This window comes from Haemaphysalis longicornis, unplaced genomic scaffold (genome assembly GCF_048455015.1).
Source record: "Haemaphysalis longicornis isolate Haplotype H1 unplaced genomic scaffold, Haemaphysalis longicornis Haplotype H1 scaffold_9, whole genome shotgun sequence".
In the NCBI taxonomy this organism is placed as follows: Eukaryota; Metazoa; Arthropoda; class Arachnida; order Ixodida; family Ixodidae; genus Haemaphysalis; species Haemaphysalis longicornis.
Genome location: NW_027526460.1, coordinates 82,073,506 through 82,084,707, shown reverse-complemented (window position 1 = coordinate 82,084,707; position 11,202 = coordinate 82,073,506). Strand labels below are relative to the sequence as shown.

General features: G+C 45.3%; 1 long non-coding RNA gene across 1 annotated transcript in view; it reads right to left on the bottom strand.

The window, feature by feature from the left end:
- Positions 1–1,081: 1,081 nt before the first annotated feature.
- LOC144152159 (uncharacterized) overlaps positions 1,082–11,202 on the bottom strand; it is a 58,839-nt gene continuing 48,718 nt past the window's right edge. The window contains exon 5 of the long non-coding RNA XR_013319077.1: positions 1,082–1,367. This is a non-coding gene — a long non-coding RNA (uncharacterized LOC144152159). The remainder of the gene's footprint in view (positions 1,368–11,202) is intronic.

Sequence of the window (11,202 nt, the reverse complement as noted above, 5' to 3'; positions counted from 1 at the left end):
ACTGCAGAAGCCGAGAACCTCGCTCTCACAGGGGTGGGCCGAAACCTCTAAGACCACCGATTTTCGGCACGATTCACTCACGACGCTATCGGCATCAGGAAGTAGAAAATCTGCCTTAAGTATTTTACATTGACTGCTCAGGTAGTTTCCAATAGCCCGTTCTTGTGCTCCAGAGGCACGGCCTAGATCCTCCCAGCCGCCAGTTTTTAGTTGAGTAAACGAGCTTTGAGTTTTTTACGACTGAGGTTAGAGATCATGAGAATACGTCCCACACTACAAAGACACGATGCGGTGAACATTAGACTGCTGCCCTTGTTAAGCCGATGCGTTATACGGCCTAAAGTGCGGTTCCCACGACTTGCGCAGCAAAAATGCTGGGGTTAACTCTCTAGAATGAGGATCGTGCTACTGTTTGGTAAATTACCACCGGCATTCTGACGGTTGGTTGTTTTTGTACGCGACAGGAGTGCATAGTACCTGGTCTTTTTCCGATGGCTTTTTCGTGGCTGTCGGGCACTATTGGCCGGCAGAAATGTTGCCTGGCATACCAGCTGGAGACTGGTGCGGGGTGCTTCGGTTAGGGTTTTCCATTGTAGCGCCATAGAGCGCAGACGATGGCGGCACCCCGCTGTGCCAGTGTCTGCTCACTGCACCAGGAAAACTGCTTGATGAGGTGAGCCCCGCTGTACCAAAATTTTTGGCAGAGTCAGCAGGATGGAGGACCGAACGGAAGCCAAACAGACATAAATGGTGAACAATTCGCAGAGCGGGTATAACAAGTAGCCTGCCGAATGGATCTTAATCTTTCTACCAAATGAAGTGTGCCGCCCTTTCCTTTAGTTATTTGGATTGTAATTTTGTGACTACTGAAATATTTATTTCTTTTCTGCAACTGTCGCTATGGTGAGGTCGACAGGTTATCCGGTTGGCATTAACTTGATCAAACTCAGAAGCTCCATAAAGAATTTGGTGCGAAATGACTTGATGTTTCTAGGACCAGCGTGGTAAAAACAGCTTGAGATATTTTAACAATAAAGGCGTGTCAGTTCGAGAATGAGCTTCTAAATAATTTAAACTACAATTTGTTGCTTTGCCATATTGATTTTTATTTCCAACCTTATTTACATAAAGTTCTCTCAACAAATTCTAACTCTTCTAATTTTAGTATCAACCTCATCACTCGCTGCTAAGCGAGAACTAGTAGTTGTTGTGCCCTGCGGTCCACTTTTCAGGACGCCTGATTTTGCAGGACCGCCCATATATTCGGTGCGTGCTGTGGCCACAATAATGTTTGTATTGCAGCTTGCAACTATTTAAATTGCCTTCGATGTATGAGTCCAACACGTGTAATCTACAAATCCGATGACCTGAAAAATATCAAAGATGCAAAATAAATTGCCATATCATTACAGACCAGAGAAAAACATGAGTTATGTGAATAAAGACTATTGCTTTTTTACTTTATTTCGATAGGACACAGTTTCTCGATATTTTATAAAAACTTCAAATTTCCTGGATAAACTTCTTTTCTGTAGCCTTAAGTGAAACGAATTGTTACTGGGCTAGATTATCGGTGACGTTAAATGACAAAATTCAGCCCGAATTAACATGGTCCCCAGAAGTTTTTTTTTTTGTTTTCTCACTAAACTACAGTTAAAGCTGTTGCAGCGCCGCCGAATGTTTAATAATATCGCTGGAGCGTCGACTGGGTTAGCACCTTATCACAGTAGAAAGCGGCTACACCTAGACTGCAGCGAAACAAGCTACGGTAGTTCGCACAGTTCGCTTGCGGAGAACTAACCATCCAGTGCAACCGTCGCCTGCTGCGGTGTTCCCGAAACCACTACACACGCCCTTTCCGCTGGTTATCAGCCGGTTTGCCGTGAACAAGGTGTATGGGAAATTGCTGCCATCGACCAGAAATGAACATAGCCGGCTGGTTATAAAAGGAAGGAGTTGTATCGTTTTTTCACGCACAGCTTAGGAGATGACGGAGGGAGTGGCGGGTTATTTTTGCACGTGAGAACTACTCTCGCTCCGCTTTCGACGTGATAAGGCGCCGACCCACTCGCCGGTCGACACTCCCGAGATGTTATTTAACAATTCGGCGACTGTAAAAAAGGGACACATACAAACATTGTTCAACAAACGTATTTAAAACTCCTACTAGTTCAAAAACCACTTTTCCCCCTTTCAAAGTTATAAATGCGAATGCCGGTCGAATAAAATATATTAATGGTGATTGCTTACTTGTATACGGCGTAATCAATATTGCGTAGCTGGTTCAAAAAATGCACAGGTATATATGAACACACGGGATACGGCCCGTTCGTCACATGGCGTTTCGTCATAGGCCGGTTCGTAATAGGCCATTTGGTCACATAGGATCATTCGTCATAGGCCGGTTCGTAATAGGCCGTTTGGTCACATAGGATAATTCGTCATAGGCCAGTTTGTCACTTAGGAAAGTTCGTCACAGGTGCACAAAATGAATGTCCGCCTGTTTTTTTTTTCGACTCGAAAGCGAGAAGCGAGGCACAGATTTAGTTCGTTTTTTTTTTTTTTACTTTGGGCCGTACATCTAGCAAAGCTTAAGAAAAAATGCAAGGCAGAGTGGGCAAGTATATATATATATAGGGGGACGTATTCGGACAAGATTATAGATACGAGTTCAACAACCCAAGACAGAAAAGTGAGACAGGGAAGTAGCCCAACAAAGTTCTTGGAAGACGGGCTTTTGGTGGACCTTTCTCCAGTAGCCATCTGCGCATGCGTGGGGCGCCGGTCCGCCATTCTTGGCAGTAGCTCTCGGGCAAAATAAACAAAAGGGCGCACCCTCAGCTAGCTGCTTGGGGAGCGGATATGCCTCCTAAAGGCCTGCACGTTTTTATATCCCCTTTTCGGACAGTTCGACTGAGTTCTTATGTGCACACAAAAAAGGCTTTCCAAGGAAAGGGGCAAAAATGACCACGCTGTGAGCACTTGGCTACCAGTGAGGGAGCAACGAAAATTTCAAAAAGTGAAGAAAAAGGAGTGCTACGGCCACTGCAAATTAGTAACGCGAGCGTGCGCCTGCTGCTGTGACATTCATGTGAAAGGCAAGGGGGGCGGGTTGGAGCGGTATGAACTGCACGACCAGGATAATTCGTGCACGAGTTCCCCGAAAGCCAAACATTTTTTTGGGCGTGCCTTACTGCCAATTTAGGATCGCCGTGGCGGCCGCCAAGAATACGGGTACTGCGAAAAGGTGCGCAAAGAAGTTATAATCATGCCTTATCACCACTTACGTCTAAAAAACGCCACGAATTTGGTTTTTACGTTCCTGTGACAAACCTTCCTAAGTGACAAACTGGCCTATGACGAATTATCCTATGTGACCAAACGGCCTATTACGAACCGGCCTATGACGAATGATCCTATGTGACCAAACGGCCTATTACGAACCGGCCTATGACGAAACGCCATGTGACGAACGGGCCTACACCCGAACACACACTGTTGTAGGATCTTGGCATCCTGTTTACGACGACCGGAAGTAGCTATGTACTATCAATCTTACCGTATTCGCGGTCGATATATATTGCATATACAGTGGACTCCCGGTAAGAAGAACTCGATTAATGCGATAACTATGGTTTGTACTAAGAAAATTTTTGTTCTCCTGCAACTTCCGCAATAAAACACATCTGTGCTTAAGACGAACTTATAATACGAACAAATTTTTACTGTCCCCTTGAGTTCGACTTAACAGGACGAACCGGGAGTCTACTGTGAGAAATTTCTACAGAATATCCATACACCGTAATATTTTTCTAGTTAATTCCACATCAGCACATCCGTAAAAGTTAAGATGGCCGTGGTTTTGGTTAGATAGCGAAGCTCTTTATTACGGGTGCCGGTTAGGCTGATCTACTAATCAGGATACATGTTGTGATTGAGCGACGTTCCCGGGCTGGAATAATCTCGAGCACCGCTCCCGCGTGCACAGGAACACGCTCCCTCCCCTTCATTGTGGTTTTATAGGTGATGCTGCGTCCGCAGTCATTTTAGAAAAAGTCGAAAATGTGCTGCTCTGTAAGTTGGCAACACGTGTTCATCATGAATTTATTGTTCAAAAGCTAACTTCCTCTAGAAATGTAGTCGCCCGCTCATTCGGGACTGATTGCGGGGCATTAAATTTACGTTAGCACAGTGTTGTTTGCCTATGCTCATTGGCGAATTCGCCAATAGGCGTAGGAAAATGGTCTATAGGAACCAGGCAGTCGTTTTATAACACCACCGTCGCTTCATCAAACTACGCCGCCCATGGCGGGCAACTCGTCAGTTGTATACCCGTGGCGGCCAGCACGGCGTATTTGTGCATGATTTTCAGTCGTTCTGAAGTGCGTCTTGCAAAGCTTAAATAACCACTAGGACTTTTTGAGCTTGGGGAATATTGAAAGGAAAGACGACCTTTACTAGGCATGCCCCGTGTACGAGTTGCGCACATACTGCATGCAAACAGTTGATGATGATCAATGTGCCAAACTACAATGTCGAGATGGAAGTGCAAGTCTATTCCGTTCAAGTAACCGCTGTAATATGTAAAGCAAATTTTTATGCCGCAGTGTTCCAAGCGTGCAGATTTGCAAATAAATGAACATATTGAACCAAATTGCTCCAGCAAAGCAGCCGTAAACGGCCGATTGCAGCATGCTGCGACGCTGGCATGGCGTCCACGTAGAAAAGACAGAGTTGAGGGGCGCCTTTTAAAATTTACCACAAAAGAAAAATGTGGTGTTCAAGGAGCGATGGCGCCCAATCTTACTAATTATTCTAAAACCGTAGTAAATTAAACGGCAGTACGTTTTCAATAGCCACCTCGATGCGTTCGCGGAATAAACGCCGAATGACTTGTAAAACTTTATTGCTCCAAATGGAAATCACTGCTGATGCCTGTAATAAGTGGTTGCTGGCTATTTGGTTTATTATCTCAAAAATGTAATGCGTGGCTAAAGGAGTAGAGAGACAAAGGATACCAAAAAGATGCCTCTAACTTCCCATACGAATGCTGTGGACGCGGTTTATTTTTTTTTTGTTGTTGAATATTTCTGCCACCTACGTTTGACAAAGCACACTGAGCCGCATGAACTACATAGAAACCGGTGTTACATATTCTCGGTTTAAGCGGGGCGATCGAAATTACAGAAAAGCAGCGGAAGGTATGAGAATGGTGAATTCATGCATAAAACGTCTTACGGCGCTTCTGCATTTCACTGACGTGGCGTTTTCTTGGTAAAATCAAACACGTCAACACAAACAGGGACGTTCATTGTTTTCTTTCTTGATTTCTTGACTTAGCAATTTCGTCAGCTCATTCTACCACCGGCTGTATAGGTCGGAGAATGAGCTGGCCGGCCATCGCATCCGGCAACAATGGAAGGAAGCGCGCCGAAAAATTACGTAGCATGGAAGACGCACTCTGTCTGGTTGTGCAAAATCTCCAACATCGCCAGCTTCGCTGCGCTCATAGTTCGACCTGCGACTGTTCGCATAAATGAGGCAGTCTTTCAAATAAATAGCTATTGTACCGATACGTACCTAGAATACCGGCAGCATGAAAAATTTACTCTTCAGTTAAGATCCGCTTTATAGCTATGCAAACTTCAACGTACACTAGTATACCACACGGCTACCATATCTGCCTGCTCGACTGGACTTCTTTGTTATTATGCATTTCCATTCAATCAACATTTGGAGACACAAGAGACTGTATTTATGTCGCAAAGGTGTTTGTGGCGTTAATATCTTCTATGCCAATGCAAAATGTAACAGGGAATGGTGGAATTTGCATAAAGCAGCTCCATGAAATGGGAACGTTCTGTGTGTTGGAGTACCGCAATTCTTCCTGGAGAAACAATGTTTTTTCCAGCAAAGGCAACACCAATCCACACAACCTCTTCAATGTTGCGGCGTTTTCATCATTAGCGGAACCACGATTGAAAGCGCTTCTAAGAGAGTTACAATTCCCAAGTTGCTAAGTCGGTTATGACAGCGGCCCCCGGTCAATGCCTGCGGTGGAAACTGCCGTAATCATCGGTATATGTTTTTGAACCAATGCCCGTGTATGGATGCGATAGTACCTAGTGAAAAGAAATTGCCTGTACCGTGCGGCGGCCGGTATTGCTCATGTCTACGCAACAAATGGCATCGCGTACGATACATACAGCGCACCCTAACGAATGGGAATCGACCGGGCGCGAGTGTTTCTTCGTTTTTTTTCTCTACACCTTAGGAAACATTGGGCGTAAAGTGCTTCGCCGTGTTTATTTTCATGTTTACCGCTATGGAACAAGACACGCTGAATGTTTTTTTTCTCTTTTGTTGTATGAGATGTACGCACACTGTGAAACACGGGGAGAGCTATGAGTCGCGTCAGCAAAGCGTCATTATCTTTGAACGCTTTTTGTGAACGATATCTGGATGGCTGCGAGTTCGCTGGAGGACAGCTGGTGGAGTGCTTTCACCGACCTAGTCAACCAACAATGTTCTGTTAAACCGCACTTATTTAGGCACTCCGTCGACCGAACCAGAGGTGTGCACTTAGCTTATGGTGAATCGGAAACAGACCAAGAAAAAGATGAAATAAGAACGGCGTGTCGAGCAAATGCATATGCAGCGGAGTGATGACATAGACTTTCTTACATATAAATTAGAGAGGAATCTGGTGCTAGTGTCATGCGTCTAACACCAAGCTTCTCTGTGTCGTTATGAGCCGCCATATAACCGTATTCTTGCCGTAGTTCCAGCATTGGTTTTGATTGACGCATCTTAATTAGCGCCCGTAAATTCACATACAGTGTCAAAAGAACGCAAAGGAGAGTGGGAGTGGGAATTGAAACTATAAAGCGCATTACTTTTACGGAGCGTCTGCTGGAACCATTGTCCCTACTACGCGGGAGACCAAGGAGGTAGTTAACAACAATGTAACAGTTCGCTAGAAATAATAAAGACTGTCATTTTGCCAATATTTCAATAATAAATTGCTTGTGAATCTGAGAAATGTTTTATGCGCGTACCTGCAAAAATATCGCCTTCACGTCGACACGATGTACAGTCTGTCTACTACAATTTCCGCAGAGACTAACTACCCGCTTAGTGAAGATGTCCGGGCGCTGTTAACATACGTACTCCTACCGCAAAAAAGCACCAAGAAACAAACTTTCCTTAACACGAACTGTAGCGTGCCTGCATTTTGGTTTTCTGCTTATGTAAATACGAGCGATGCTCGCTCGCCGGCACTAGAACTTGCACTTGACTATACTGAATCCGGCTGTCCTAGCATAAACGAATATAACGAATTTCCAATTTCCAAGGAAAGCGACCGAAGAAAAGCGGGATCCGACCATTTTGGCTACCTCGTAGACGAGGAAATGCACAGTTTAGACAGCAGACCCAATAACACGCTTAAGAATTCCATAGACAGGGTAACCAGCAGCACTATTGTTTCATATCCCTACCCCCCCCCCCCCCCCCCCTCCGACATGGATTCCTAAGCGCAGTTTCTTTCCTAGTATACGTACTAAGAAAGGCTATGAGAATTGGGGATCGAATGTAACAAAAGCCGGTGCATTGACGTCTAAAAGAGCTAAAAATGCAAACAAGTAATAATAAATTCGGCACGCGGAATTGCCGAGCATGGACAGGTCGCTCTCTGTAAAGCCGCTCGTGGTTAATTCTGAGTTCTTATCTTTTTGTTTTTGTCAACGCACGAAGACGCATGATTAGGCATAACTTTTTGATTTTGGTATATAGGTTTCAACATTTTTATACGTACTTTTATTTCTTGCAACTAAGAATGGTTGCCGTACTTGGCTATAAATATTCAAAATCGTCAAATTGTGTTTCGTTTCGTTACATTTCTTGTAAACCGCCAGAGCGTTTTCGCATGCACATGGAAGTAATCGAACTGGTACGTTTATTGATTGTGAGGTTTTACGCGCGGACGCAACGCAGGCGATGAGGCCCGCCGTAGTGGAGGGCCCCATATTAAGTTTCACCAACTGGGGATTTTTAACGTGTGCTGAAATCTGGTACACACGGGCGTTTTTGCTTTTCGCCTCGAACTCGTACGTAAGTGCCGCTTTTCTTTAAGCAAACCATATCCAGGCATCGCACTGTTCTGGCTGGGACGGATTTAGGTCTCTTGTGCCGAACGTTTCGTGATTCGGACCGGTGGAAATAAATGTTCATAATAAAATATTCGTGCTCAGGGCGGCTGGACCCATGCATAGAGGGCACTAAAAGGAAGAACTGCCCATACCAATGCTGCTGGCGCCGCCGACCTTAGTAGCCTCCCACGAGTTTCTGTAGCTGTTAGTGCATCCGACAACCCAACACATCTGCATAGATGGCCTTTCACTGTTACTATCCACTTCAAATAGCGCCCCAACATCAGAGCGACGACGCAAACACGACAAAAACGACGTAATGCTGCACACTCTGACGATGCGGTGGCCCATGGCAGTAGCTAGAGGAGCGCCGAGGGGCATCCCGTCTACAAGCCACCCGCCGCGGTGGCTCAGTGGCTAAGGCGATGCGCTGCTGAGCACGAGGTCGCGGGTTCGATTCCCGGCCGCGGCGGCCGCTTTTCTGATGGAGGCGAAAAGCGAAAACGCCCGTGTGTACGAGATTTCGGCGCACGATAAAGATCCCCAGGTGGTCAAAATTAATCCGGAGCCCTCCACTACGGCGCGCCTCATCGCCTGCGTTGCATCGGCGCGTTAAACCCTACAATCAATCAATCTACAAGCCCGGTCCCTATATGAACGGAGCAATGAGCTTTTCGTCCGCGACTCCTGCGTTCCCAAAACATGCGTGTCGTGCACTGTACAGTACATAGTTGTTAACAATCCACCTAAATTGGCAGCAGCGGCAGCAGGCAGCAGGCGTGCTGGTTGACTGACGAGCTCCGCTACTTCTTCGCAGGTAAAATTTCATCGCTTCCCTCTGCAAAAGGAACCGTCTGCGATTGCCGCTGATCCAGCCGATGGCCAGCTACTGACGCAGCACCTACGTCACACCGGCGTAGGAACGACGCCCCAAAGCAGGATCAGCCTATATCAGCGAGGCATCGAAGCATCAATCCTCACTTGGCAGCAGCGGCAGCAGGCATGCTGGTTGACTGACGAGCTCGCTACTTCTGCGCAGGTTGGCATTTTTGTCGGAACTTGCGGCTTGTGCACGTATTTTTGAACTCCCGTTCTGCTGTTGGTGCTGCCACATTTCTACCATGATTTGCTTCGCGGTGAACTAGACACGCTGTTAAAATAATTTCAGCAAGAGATGACTGACATGCCCAAATCACTTGAGAGGGAGCTTCGGAAAGAAAATCGTAAAATAAAGACAACTCTGGATAGCTTAAACAAGTCATTCCAAGAAAAGACAGAGCGGTTCAAGGAAACTGAAGATCAAAATGCACAGCTAAAGGCAGCAAACCGCTCCCTCGAAACTGAGTGCGGAATGTTAAAAAAGCAAGTTGTTCAATATGAGCACCGAATAATACAGCTGGAACAATACAGCGGAAATAAGAACATAGAAATCAAAGGTGTCCCTGTTGTCCCTGGAGAGAAGTTGTCAGAACTCATTGCTACCATTGGAAATGTTATCAATGAGCACGTGACAGACGATGACCTTGAGACATATGACCGCATACCTACGAAGGAAAGCTCACGTGAGAACATTGTCATGCTGTTTCTTTCCCGTTCTAAGCGTGATGCCTTCCTAGAAAAGGCGAAGAAAAAGGGACTTTCTACTGCTGATGTTGGAGAAGTGACTGCACTGCCCATATATGTAAACGAGCATCTTCGCCGGTCGTTGATAAAACAGCTCGGAATTGCAAAAAAAGGAACATAAATGGCGTTTCAGCTGGACGAAAAACGGAAAAATTTTTGTAAGGGAGGCTGAATCGACGCGTGCTCTTCAGATCAGTTCCCCCGACGACCTTGATAAGAGAGTAAACTCTTATCCAAAGTTCGACCCTAATATACTATGAACCACCACCACTTTTCAATAGAAGAATTTTTTTGTTTTGCAGATGAGAAAAAACCATCTGTTTCATTTCTTCACCTAAATGCTCAGTCGGCTAGAAATAAAGAAGAATTGAAGCTGTTACTTGGCATAACACCTACGTTTGATGCTATCATGTTAACGGAGACATGGTAGCGAACCAAACAAGAATTGTTTAACCTAAAAGCGTATACGTCTTATTTTTTTAATCATAGCTCTAAACAAGAAGGTGGCGTTGCAATGCTGACGAAGGACATTTTTTCTTGCTTCATAGTCACAAGCTTTTCAGTATCAGCCCCCGACTACGAAATCTTAACACTGAAAAGCGACACTAACATTTTTAGTGTGATGTATCGCCCTCCTAAAGGGGCACTTTCGGACTTCCTTGCGTTTTTCGAAACATATTTGAACTGGATAAACGAAAACAATTACTCTGTAACCCTACGGGGCAACCTTAACATTGACTTCTTAAAGTACTCGTCGGTTCAAGCAGAAGTTAATGGAATTATTGCGGCAAATAGTTGTATCAATGCAATTCACCTAGCGACACGTGTTTCATCTAGAACGGAGACCTTAATCGATGTCTTTATTACGAATTCGGAAAGAGAAAACATAGTGCCGGTGTTATTGATTACCACGTGAGTGATCACCTCCCTATCGTCCTCGTGCTAGATAACCTAAAGCCCACTTATTCTTTTAAGAAGCCTGCACCAGATGTAACGTCACGTGATAATAATCCTATTACACTAGAGTGTTTCAGCACAGAACTAATGCGAGTTGATTGGACAGAGGTTTTCCGAGCCTTGAATACAGAAGAGGCTTATAACAGTTTTCTAGAAACCTTCAAAACAATATACAGTCGAACACGGATATATAGAACACGGGTATATCGAATTATTGTCTATATCGAACTCGTAAATTATCCCCTTGAAAATTCTGTGTAAAAGTATAGGAATTCGTTCGTTTATATCGAACCGTATTTTTTCCGACATTGGGTATATCGAACGCCGCGTGAGCTGGAAGGTGCTCTTCGGCGGTCGCTGCACCCCCGATTGAGGTTGAGGAGGACGTGGAGGAATGCGCGGGCATGGCGAAGACTGGCTCGCGGAACTAATCCCCCCTACCGGAATGAATTTGCGCTTGCCCAGTCGGGCC